At 53.7% G+C, this 9,577-nt stretch overlaps 1 long non-coding RNA gene across 1 annotated transcript; it reads right to left on the bottom strand.

Moving 5' to 3' along the window:
- Positions 1–2,165: 2,165 nt before the first annotated feature.
- LOC112660578 (uncharacterized) lies at positions 2,166–5,410 on the bottom strand. Its single transcript, XR_003137086.3, has 3 exons — positions 4,922–5,410; positions 4,447–4,588; positions 2,166–2,447 (listed from the first exon to the last, which is right to left on the bottom strand). It is a non-coding gene; the product is annotated as an uncharacterized LOC112660578 (long non-coding RNA).
- Positions 5,411–9,577: the final 4,167 nt, after the last annotated feature.

Genomic DNA, 9,577 nt, shown 5'->3' with positions numbered 1-9,577 from the left:
GTGCTTGCTCGGCCGTCTGAAATAATGCTAGCTGCGCCGGGGTACGTGGGCTGCAGCATGCATACGAGTAAGGCACGCACCGGGTGATACACAGGCCCAGGTGCCACAGTCACATATGCCCCATAGTGGAGTCACACACGCTATTTTACTTCATCTCCACATAATCCCGTGAGGTGGGTGTTATTCATGCTCCCTTGACGATGAAGAAACTGGGGTCAAGAGAATTTAAGTAACTTGTCTGAGATTACACCAGCATTAGATGACGTCGCTGAGATTCGAATCCAGGGTTCAGACCCAAATCGATCTGCCTCAAACCCACATTCTTTTCCTGATCCTCCTCTGCACCCGTAGCCATGTAATAATACTTTGGGTGGAATCGTGCCTTCTGTGGGGTTAGGTTCTAAAGTCAGGTGCAATCAAAGGTAAATTAGAAAAATATTTAAATCTCCCGTAAAGTGCAATTACGCAAGGTTCAGGGCATATAATTCTGTCCACTATTATGTTGGTCTAAATATATAAGGCTTCTGGGTGTGCAAAATATAATTTTAAGGCATCTTTATTTTTAAGTATATAAAAGAGAAAACTTGTATAATTGAATTAATGTCAATTGAACACCCATATGATGCCTCTCCACATCGGTAGAAATGTGTGCCAGATTAACAAGGGTGACGTTATACAGAATCATATGGCTTTAGAGCCTGAAAAGAATCAATGATCAACTAATTTGTTGCATATTTGAGGGAACTGAGGCCCCAAGAGGGTGTCCTTTGCCCAACGTCACTCTCTACCTTTGCTTCCAAAATGCTCTGTGAGCCTGAGCGTCTGCTCCCTGAGCATCGGCCAGGAGGAGAGGAGGAGCCACCAGCTTCTCTTATCTGGTCCCATCCCGGCCCTGCTGACCCAGTGGATGGTGCGCAGGGACTGGCAGGTGGATGAGGTGGCTGACATCGGGCCTTCGCACATCCTGGGGAGGCAGCCGCCCACGGGGCAAGCTTCAGTGCCACCTGGGCATCGTCTCCCCAGCCTCCGCCTCTTGTCTGTACAGTTCCTAGGATGGTCCAAACTGGTGGATCCGTGAAAGGGCCCAAGGGTGTATAAAGGGAAAGACATCTGGAGCCATGGAACTCGATACACCTCCCACACACGCATACACACACACACACACACACACACACACACACGGCGCACATGCTCCATTCCTTTGAAAAAGGAAGAAGCCAGGGTATGTGAGGGGGTCAGCTGTGTGGACTGCTGATTAGTGTACTGAATCTAAGGAATGGGGCAAGCCGTGGAGAGGGCCCTGATGGTTGTGGTGGGGAAGGCGGGCGAGTTCTTACTCTAATCATAAGGGTGAGGAGAGTGAGCAGAACTGGCCTTGGCTGTGGGAGAGCACACACACCCCCTTTCGGTGCCCTGACCGATCTCGTTGGCCCCCTCCCACCCCATCATCCATCCGATGCCCCCTTGGCTACCTTCATTCTGTCAGCTAGCGGCCAGGGTGTGCGAGCTGTCCCTACCAAGATGGCGCATGACAAGGGGGTGAGTTCCTCTCAGGCACGTTCGTGTGGGTAGTCCTACAGTTCTCAGTGCTTCCAGAGGCAAAACCATATGTGGGTAGAGTGTCAGACAGGTCGAAGGAAAGTTCTGGGCCCCGTGCCTTCATGATGCATTTCATATCACAACCCAGGTCAAGTCTGTTACTTCTGTAAGCAGGAGGGAGGCTGGGCGGGAAATTAGGGGAGGCCCATCACCCTCTACCCTGAAAAACCCTCCATGCCTGAGCCTGGAGGTAGAAACCACCCTCTGATACACAAATGCCTCATTTTCCTGCCCTCGTTTTCCAGATATTTGTTCTTATAACTGAAAATCTTTAGTTTTATGGCACCATTGGGAAGCAGCCCCCTCTGCCCCCAGTGCAGCGCAGGCCATTCATACTTACATGACCTTTTCCTGTGATTTTCATCAAGGCAACTGATGGCATCCCAGGTTGTTGCCCCTTCTCCCCTCCCCCCTCCCCGGACTCTAAGAACATTCGCCTGGGGTGGTTGTGAGCAAACTGTGTTTAGTTCCTTTTCAAAAATAAAAATATCCTGGAAAGACACGGAAGTGAGCCCAGACACCCAAGTTGTTGGCTCTCATTTGACAAGGAAAATTTCGGTGTCTGCTTTCCTTGTTTTATTCAAATGGGAAGATGACCCACACCCTGTGGCACGTAAGGCCCAAAGTGATATTTCACAAAGAATATTGTTAAGAACTGCTTACATCAAAATGACCTGGGAAACTTGTTAGCAGGCCAGTTCCTCGGCTGGGAACTTCATTTTTAAGGGTGCTGAGGCTTCAGAACTTTTGGACAAAAGGCGTCAGTCTTTCTTGAGAGTGAAAACCCCATCTGAGTGGCAGGTTATCCTGTCTGTCATTTCCTGGAGAGTTCCTGGAGTAGAAATACCCTACAGAACAGGAAGGTCCAGCACACTTAGGGTCTTGAGGGAACAACAGGGCAACAGCAAGGCTCTGTTAGTCTAGAAGGCCCCTTGTTCTGTGCTGCCCGGGGCCTTCTACCCAGACCTCCTACTCAGCCAGGGACATGTAAGCCCGCCTGTAGGTGGGCCTTGGGACAACCTGGCCTCAGAACGATGGAGCCAGTGTCCCCAAGAATTTCTCAACAGTCCACCATTCCCTGGTCACCCTACAGGTACAGTAGGCTCACGGAGACACCCCTGAGAACACAGCCTAAAAAATGGCGCCCCAACTACCCAAGACTTAAATCACCACCATCACCACCACCACCACCACCACCACCACCACCACCACCACCATCATCTTGTCCATCAGGACAAAGCAAAGTCATCCTGGGAGGGAGCATGGCCTGTGCTCAGATTCCATATGTGACATAAATAGCTCTATGGGGTAAGCAGAGTTTCCTGCCCCTTGGTGCTTCCATCCATAACACAGAGATACTAGAATAATCTGCCTCTCAGGATCGTTTTAAGGATGAAATGTGACCAGGATGCCTGGGTGACTCCACGGTTGAGCGTCTGCCTTCAGCTCCGGTCGTGGTCCTGGGGTCGTGGGATCAAGTCCTGCAGGGAGCCTGCTTCTCCCTCTGCCTGTGTCTCTACCTCTCTCTCTCTGTGTCTCTCATGAATAAATAAATAAAGTCTTAAAAAAAGAAGAATGAAATGTGACCGTGTGCCCCAAATTCTTAGCACAGGGTTTGCCATATAGTGAGTGCTCAGGACACAGACCGCAGCCAGCATGTAGGATGTCTTTGTGTGAAAAACAAAAACAAAAAACACAAGACTGTCTTCCTTGGGGTAGACATGTAGGAACACAGGCTTCTGCGTGGGGTCTGGCTCAGGCTGGTGCCTGGGTTCTTATCTTGGGGGAGCAGTCTCTCCCTGGGCCCGCCTGCTGTGGCTGGTCGCATAAAACGGATTGAGGAAGCTGCCACTAGCTGTCACACAGGGGGTGGGAGCCGCCCGGAACCCGGATTCTCCCTGCCAGGGCTGCAGGGTAGGGGGTTGCTGAATTGCCAGCCCTACGCTCAGCGACCACAGAGGCATGAGGACACCCTTGAACGGCCCCGTTCCGAGCCTGGTACAGCGGACGGTGCTTCCTGTTCCTCCTAGAGCCTCCCTGATAGAGGCGACCTGCTTCTTTCAAATTCGGTCACTGTTCTCTTGCCTTCTTGCGTGAGTCACGGGCAGCCCTTGTGCAGTCGGGGCGCCAGGCGACTGGCCCTGACCTCCCGGGAATCCCCGGCGCCCAGCCAGCCGCTGGGAGTCGTGCACCGGGGACCCGGTCACAGGCCTGTCCCCCCCACCCACACACCCCCCTGTCCCGAGCCCCACCCCTCCACAGCTATTCCTGGAATGCCTCCCCTCGCAATGCACATGCACACGTGTGTGCACCCAAGGACCCGCAGGTGACACTCCGCAGCCGGCCAGGCCCAAGGTCGCCCCGAGGTCAGGATGCTTGGAAGGAGGCCCCCTTTGTGCCTGGCCACGCCTCCCACAGGTGCCTGGCAAGGTGTGTGTGGACGGGCCCGGGAAGAGATGGTTCTGGAGCGCTGCGTTCAACCCAGAGGAGGCCACAGTCCCGGGGAAGGAAAGCCAGGGGAGCCTCGCAAATGGGAAGTAGATCCCTTTGGGCAGGTGCAGGTTGGCGGGGTAAATCTGGAAGGAAAAGGGGCATCAGACTTCCTGGGGCAGAGCCAAGGCCTGGTCCGGCCCCTGTGTCCCCTTACAGTTACAGGTGAGGACCCAAGGGGGACCTGAGGTCCTGGGCTCACGCTCTGCAGCCGGCAGCCCCAAGGTGCCACCCAGGCCCCTGCCCCCTGAGCATCAGCTTCCTTGGCACAGGTACGAAGAGAGCCTTTTTCCCTGAAGGATATTAGAGAGAAGGGGAGGTGAGTCTAGTTCACCGAGCCCTCCCCGACTCCCCGACCTGGGTCTCTCCTCTCCTATGCCGGGTCCCCACGCAGGCCGACGGGCCGCAGGCCTCTCGGGAAGGTTCTGCTGCTGGATGGATGCAGGCGGGGTAATGGTGCGCGGGCCTGATTCCAGGTTGGTGCGGCCCTGGTGAGTGGCTGAGAGAGGCAGAGAGGGCAGTTAGCTGCCTGATTTTTCTTCTTTGACCAAAACATGAGAACTTGAGTGTGGCAAAATTAAAAAAAAAAAAAAATTAAAACAAAAACAAAAAACGAAAAAAAAAAATCCCCTTTGGCTAGAGAAGTTTCACATTCTGAGAAACAAAACCAAAAAGGAAAAAAAGAAGCTTGTAGGCCAGCGTGGTGGAGGATGAGGTCCCTCCTCAAGTTGTAAACACACGTGGCCTCCCCCAGGATGCCCGGGGAATCCCTCTGGCACTTCCCTCCCACAAAGACAAGGTGGGGGGGGGGGGGTCCTGTGACTCAGTTTACCCGGCAAGATGGTGCTGGTTCAGGACACTCCCACAGATAAGGGCCGGCTGATCTTTCTCTGTTTCTAGGCCTGAATCTCATCCCCAGCCTCCGGCCTTCCCCGAGAGGGACCGTCTCATAAAAGTGACAAGCCCGCGTGTTGTGCGCCGCTTTCATGTAGCCACGTGGGTTCACGGTCACGGGAGGTTTCGGTGTTCCCCTCACGTCTGGGTCGGCGCGGGGCTGGCAGAGGAGCCGTAGAGCGCCTTGATCTGAAAGGGGGAACTTCGACTTTGGCCGTTGGGACCAGCTGAGGGAGACCGAGGCTCCCCGGAAGGGTGGCTAACCACACCCTGGGGTCCCGGGTTCTGGGCCCCGCTGCTCTGACTTGTCCGAGGGCCGCAGCCCAGCCTCCACGGACCCTCAGCCGTCGCCCAGCGAGACCTTGGCCCACAGAGGAAGAGCCGCCTGTGTGAATTCAGAGCAGCCACGCCAGAGGGTTACTGAACACCTAATGAGGCCTTCACTAGAACCTTCTCAGCCTCCTTTGGGAGCGCTCTTATCATATCTGCATGGTTTTCAGATAAGGAAACTGAGGCAGAAAGAAGCCTTGGAAATCCATTTGATTTAAAAGCTGCCGCTCTAACAGCCTTGAGCGTACAGCCATCCTCTGTGATTACACCAAGCGACGTCTAACAAAAATGGAGCAATTCGGTCAATGATAACAGCCAACCAACCACATCTAGTGGGGTGAACACTAAAAGGAATGGGAAGTTCCCACCAGGAGTGTGTGTGTGTGTGTGTGTGTGTGCGTGTGTTTGTAAAATGAAGACAGGCAAGAACCAAAGAGAAGTGTTCGTTTTCTAAGACCATTGGTTGACTTTTTTCTGTGGCTAAAAAAGGTTGTAGTAGAAATACTGAGCTGGGGGCGGGGGGTGGGGGGAGCATTTCAAACCACCAGCAACACTAAGAGAGCTCAAAACCACCACACTGTTTTTGCCCAAGTCGTGTCACCAGATAACTGTGCTAAAAATTGACCATTTGGTCAAAGGCAGGGACGCCCGGAAACAGAGCCCCTGTTGGCGCATCTCTGTGACCCTCTCTCGGCCTCTAGGCCCCCGAGTTAGAGGTTTTGCTCACACGCTGGGGTATTCCAGCCTTCTTGATGGGACCCCCCTGAAATACTCCCACACCCACCCCTGTGCAATACAGAACCGGAAACTGCTTCTGCGTGTCGGTTCGAAGGCCCCAAGAGGTCAGAGGTCTTCCGAGGATGAAATGCTCTCCTTTTGGGCATGAAAAACCATTGTAAAGGAAATGATTTAGAAAACAAAAACAAAAAAGAAAGATCTGCAATTTTTCAATCCAAAGCAGACAGATAAATATTTCGGTTCAATCTGTTTAAATAATGAACATGGGAAGCCTATTGTTCAGTACTTTTCATAAAAAAGATCTAACATTCTTGAGGTTTTTTTTTTTCTTTTGTCTCGTTTTTTAAAGACCTCCTTTATACCCTGAATATTCACGGAACTTTCCAGAGCCTCAATAGAAAAGAACAGTGAAAAAAAAAAATCCTTGACATGAACTCCAAGTAAAAGCAAGCAGCAATAATTTTTTTTAAGATTTTATTTATTTATTTGACAGAGAGAGAGAGAGAGAGAGAGCAAGCCGGAGGGAGGGGCCACAGGAGAGGGAGAAGCAGGCCGCCTGCTGAGCAGGGGGCCTGACTCCTGGGATCCTGACCTGAGCCCAAGGCAGACATTCAACCGGCGGAGCCACCAGGTGCCCCACACAGTGAAATTTTTAGCTGAATTTTGAAACAAATCAAAATGAGTCTCTACTCCTAAAACTACTGGTGAATTATGCACGGTCAGAGCTGAAACTATTTTTTTTTTCTCAAGTGTTGGATTAGAGTAATGGGTACAGCGGGCTAGTCGCTCAGTTCATATTCTGATTACTTAAAGTTTCTAAGTTTCTCTCCATCTCACGTTTCCACGAGTTGGTAACAAGAGTTTTAAGGTTCACACCTCTGTTGCAGGCACAGAGCGAGGAAGATGAGGCTGCAGTGGATGGGTGTCTCGCTCCACATCCTATCCCGCGAGTCCCGTAGCTCCATCATTCTGGACAACAGACCTGTGACTCTGGCCCTGCACTCTGCTCACATGTCTCTGTGCACTTGCGTGTGAGCAAAGGAGCTACAGTTGCCGTGATTGCGGGTTTCTGGGCAAATCCTGGAGGCAGAAGCAGTGGCAGTTGAGTGTGGGGGGTGTAGGGCAACGGTCAGGTTGTTTTGAGCAGAGTTTGAACCCTGAGCTGACCTCTTTTCCCCTCCACTGATCTTCACCCTCTTAATCCAGGAAGAGTGGGCCCTGGAGGTACAGCTGGTTCCTCCAGAAGGATCCCTCGTGCTGTACAACAGTGCTGTGGACGGGACATGAAGAGTCAGAAGACTTGGAAGTCTTCCTTCACCCTTTAAATGGCCTTGGCTGTTGGGGCGACTCGATGTCACTAAGCCAGGCTTCCCATCTGTAACATGGGGCCACACCACCCCGCCGACCCTTACAGAGCTACACAAGGAACACGCAGAAGGCGAGACTGCGCCATGCGAGACTGAGGTTATTGGCACACCGTGGTCCCCACTGCGAATCCGGCACCACCCACTTCAGGTGCACTGGGCGTGCACATCAAATGCAAAAAAAAAAAAAATCAAAAAATTCTGATGTGCTCTTTCCTGAGTTGATTTCTCACTCAGTTACATAAAATAAATTCGTCTTTGTCCCCCCTTCATTATTGTCACTAAGCCTTTGAACCAGTCGTGATGCTGCTACTCGGGAGCTGGACGTGGCTGGGCCGCGGGGTGTGAAGAGTAGCAGCGGGCCCGCGGGCCCAGTCTTCCTGTGAAACCTGGAGAGATGTGCTCTCCGCCTCCCGTGCGCCCCGCCGCCTCGCTGAATATGTGGGCACGGTGGTTACAGTGGCAGGTGCGGAGATGAGGGCTCGGGGGTTCGGAGCGTGGCCCCCCATCCCCCTTGAGCTTGGTAGCAACGTGCGAAGGCTGGGCTGGGCCAGGGCAGCTAGAGTCTCCGCCCTCGGCTGCACCCCTCTGAACAGAGACATTTCTAGGGTTTCGGGGGGCTGGGTGGAGAAACGGGGCACCCACCAGGGCCCGATCTCTTCCAGGTCAGGAGGTGGTATTCTAAGGTGAAGAACCGCAGATCATGGGAGGGTCCCCCATCCTCCTGGCTTTTCCAGCGCCCCTGATAAGACGAGGCCAGGGGGTCAGAGCACTCAGAGCAGCCAGGGGCCCTGGGTACCCTGACCTTTCTGGTTCATGGGTGATGGGTAGAAGCCCAGGGGCTGGGGAGCAGGGCCCGGGGGGAACACAAGTGCTGGGAAAGCTCAGAGGAATGTCTTCCCGCCAGTGGTGACAGGGGGCTTGTCACTGTCCCCAAATGTCAGGAAGGGTTCAAGCAGAGCAGCAGCCGCCCCCCCCCCCCATCCCCCCCGCACCTGGAGGGGAGCCTGGAGCCTGGAGGGAGCTGCAAGTGCCCGGTGGGGGGAGTGGGGTACTGCTCTAACCAGCAGCTAGACCTCCCTGTCCATCGGGGTGCTGCTCCCCCCACAGGGAGTCCAGGGCCCCACAGCTCTAACCTCTGCATTTGCTAGAGAAAGAACTGTCACGCTAAAAGCCATCAGAACAGCAGCTTGACAAGGGAAGGGACGCAGGGGCTGCAGCCAGGGATGGGGGTCCCTTCAAGCCCCCAGCACCACCCCCCTGCACCCCTGCACGTCTTTCCTGCTTCTCAGCACTTGCCCCACCCTCTGCCCCAGGGCTGAGTTCCAAGAACCAGCCGAGAACGTTCCGTAGGCCTCGGCCATGCAGGCCGGCGCTGCAGTCCGCCTTCGGGAGCTGCGGGGAGCCAGCGAGAACCCGTGTTCAACTGGACAGGAGAGGCAGAGCCCCCCAGGCCTGCCCCGGGGCCCCGAGGCCTGGTCCCCTGGGCGGCCAGAGCTCAGCCGGGGCCAGCACAGGCCCTGCGCAGGCCCTGCCTGGGCTCTGGGAGTCCTGGGCGCCCCCTGCTTCCTGCCTGGCTGAGCAGGAGGCCAGCCCCCCTCCGTCTCCCCCATTGAGGCCTGTTTGGAGAGGATCCTGGTGAGAAGCGCGCTGCCCATCACAAGGGGTCGCTTGGAATCCCTCTGCCCTTGCTCCGGGCCTTCAGGCACGCCCCTCCGGTTTCCACACCTCCCCCCGCCCCACTTTTTTAAGGACCAGAAGGAAATTAACGTGTCCAATATATGCCTTCTGCTTTACCTTCTAGCCGATGCTTTCTGGGATGATTTGAGTTTTATTTTTGTATCCTAAAAAGCACGCATTTGTGCGTCTCAGGATTCCTTGGTAAGGCCTTGTGAAGCAAACTGCACATTTCTATTTGGATGGTTAAATGTGAAGAGGCCAGCATTTAGGATAACAGACATTTATTAAGCACCTACTATTTGCTGGCACCGGTGCTAGAACTCTGAGAATTATAATCAGTGTTCCCAAATGGCTTTTTTTTTTTTTTTTTTTTAAGGAGGGATGAGGGTCCCTGACTAGCTGGAGAGACCTAAGCAACCATTAAGGATCTGAACATGAAGAAAAGAAGAGCAAATCCAGCCATAAACCTTAAGCTTTGGCAA

The sequence above is a fragment of the Canis lupus genome, chromosome 2 (genome assembly GCF_003254725.2).
Source record: "Canis lupus dingo isolate Sandy chromosome 2, ASM325472v2, whole genome shotgun sequence".
NCBI lineage: Eukaryota > Metazoa > Chordata > Mammalia > Carnivora > Canidae > Canis > Canis lupus.
Note: the sequence above shows the minus strand (reverse complement) of the source record. Positions and strands in the feature narration are given on the sequence as shown.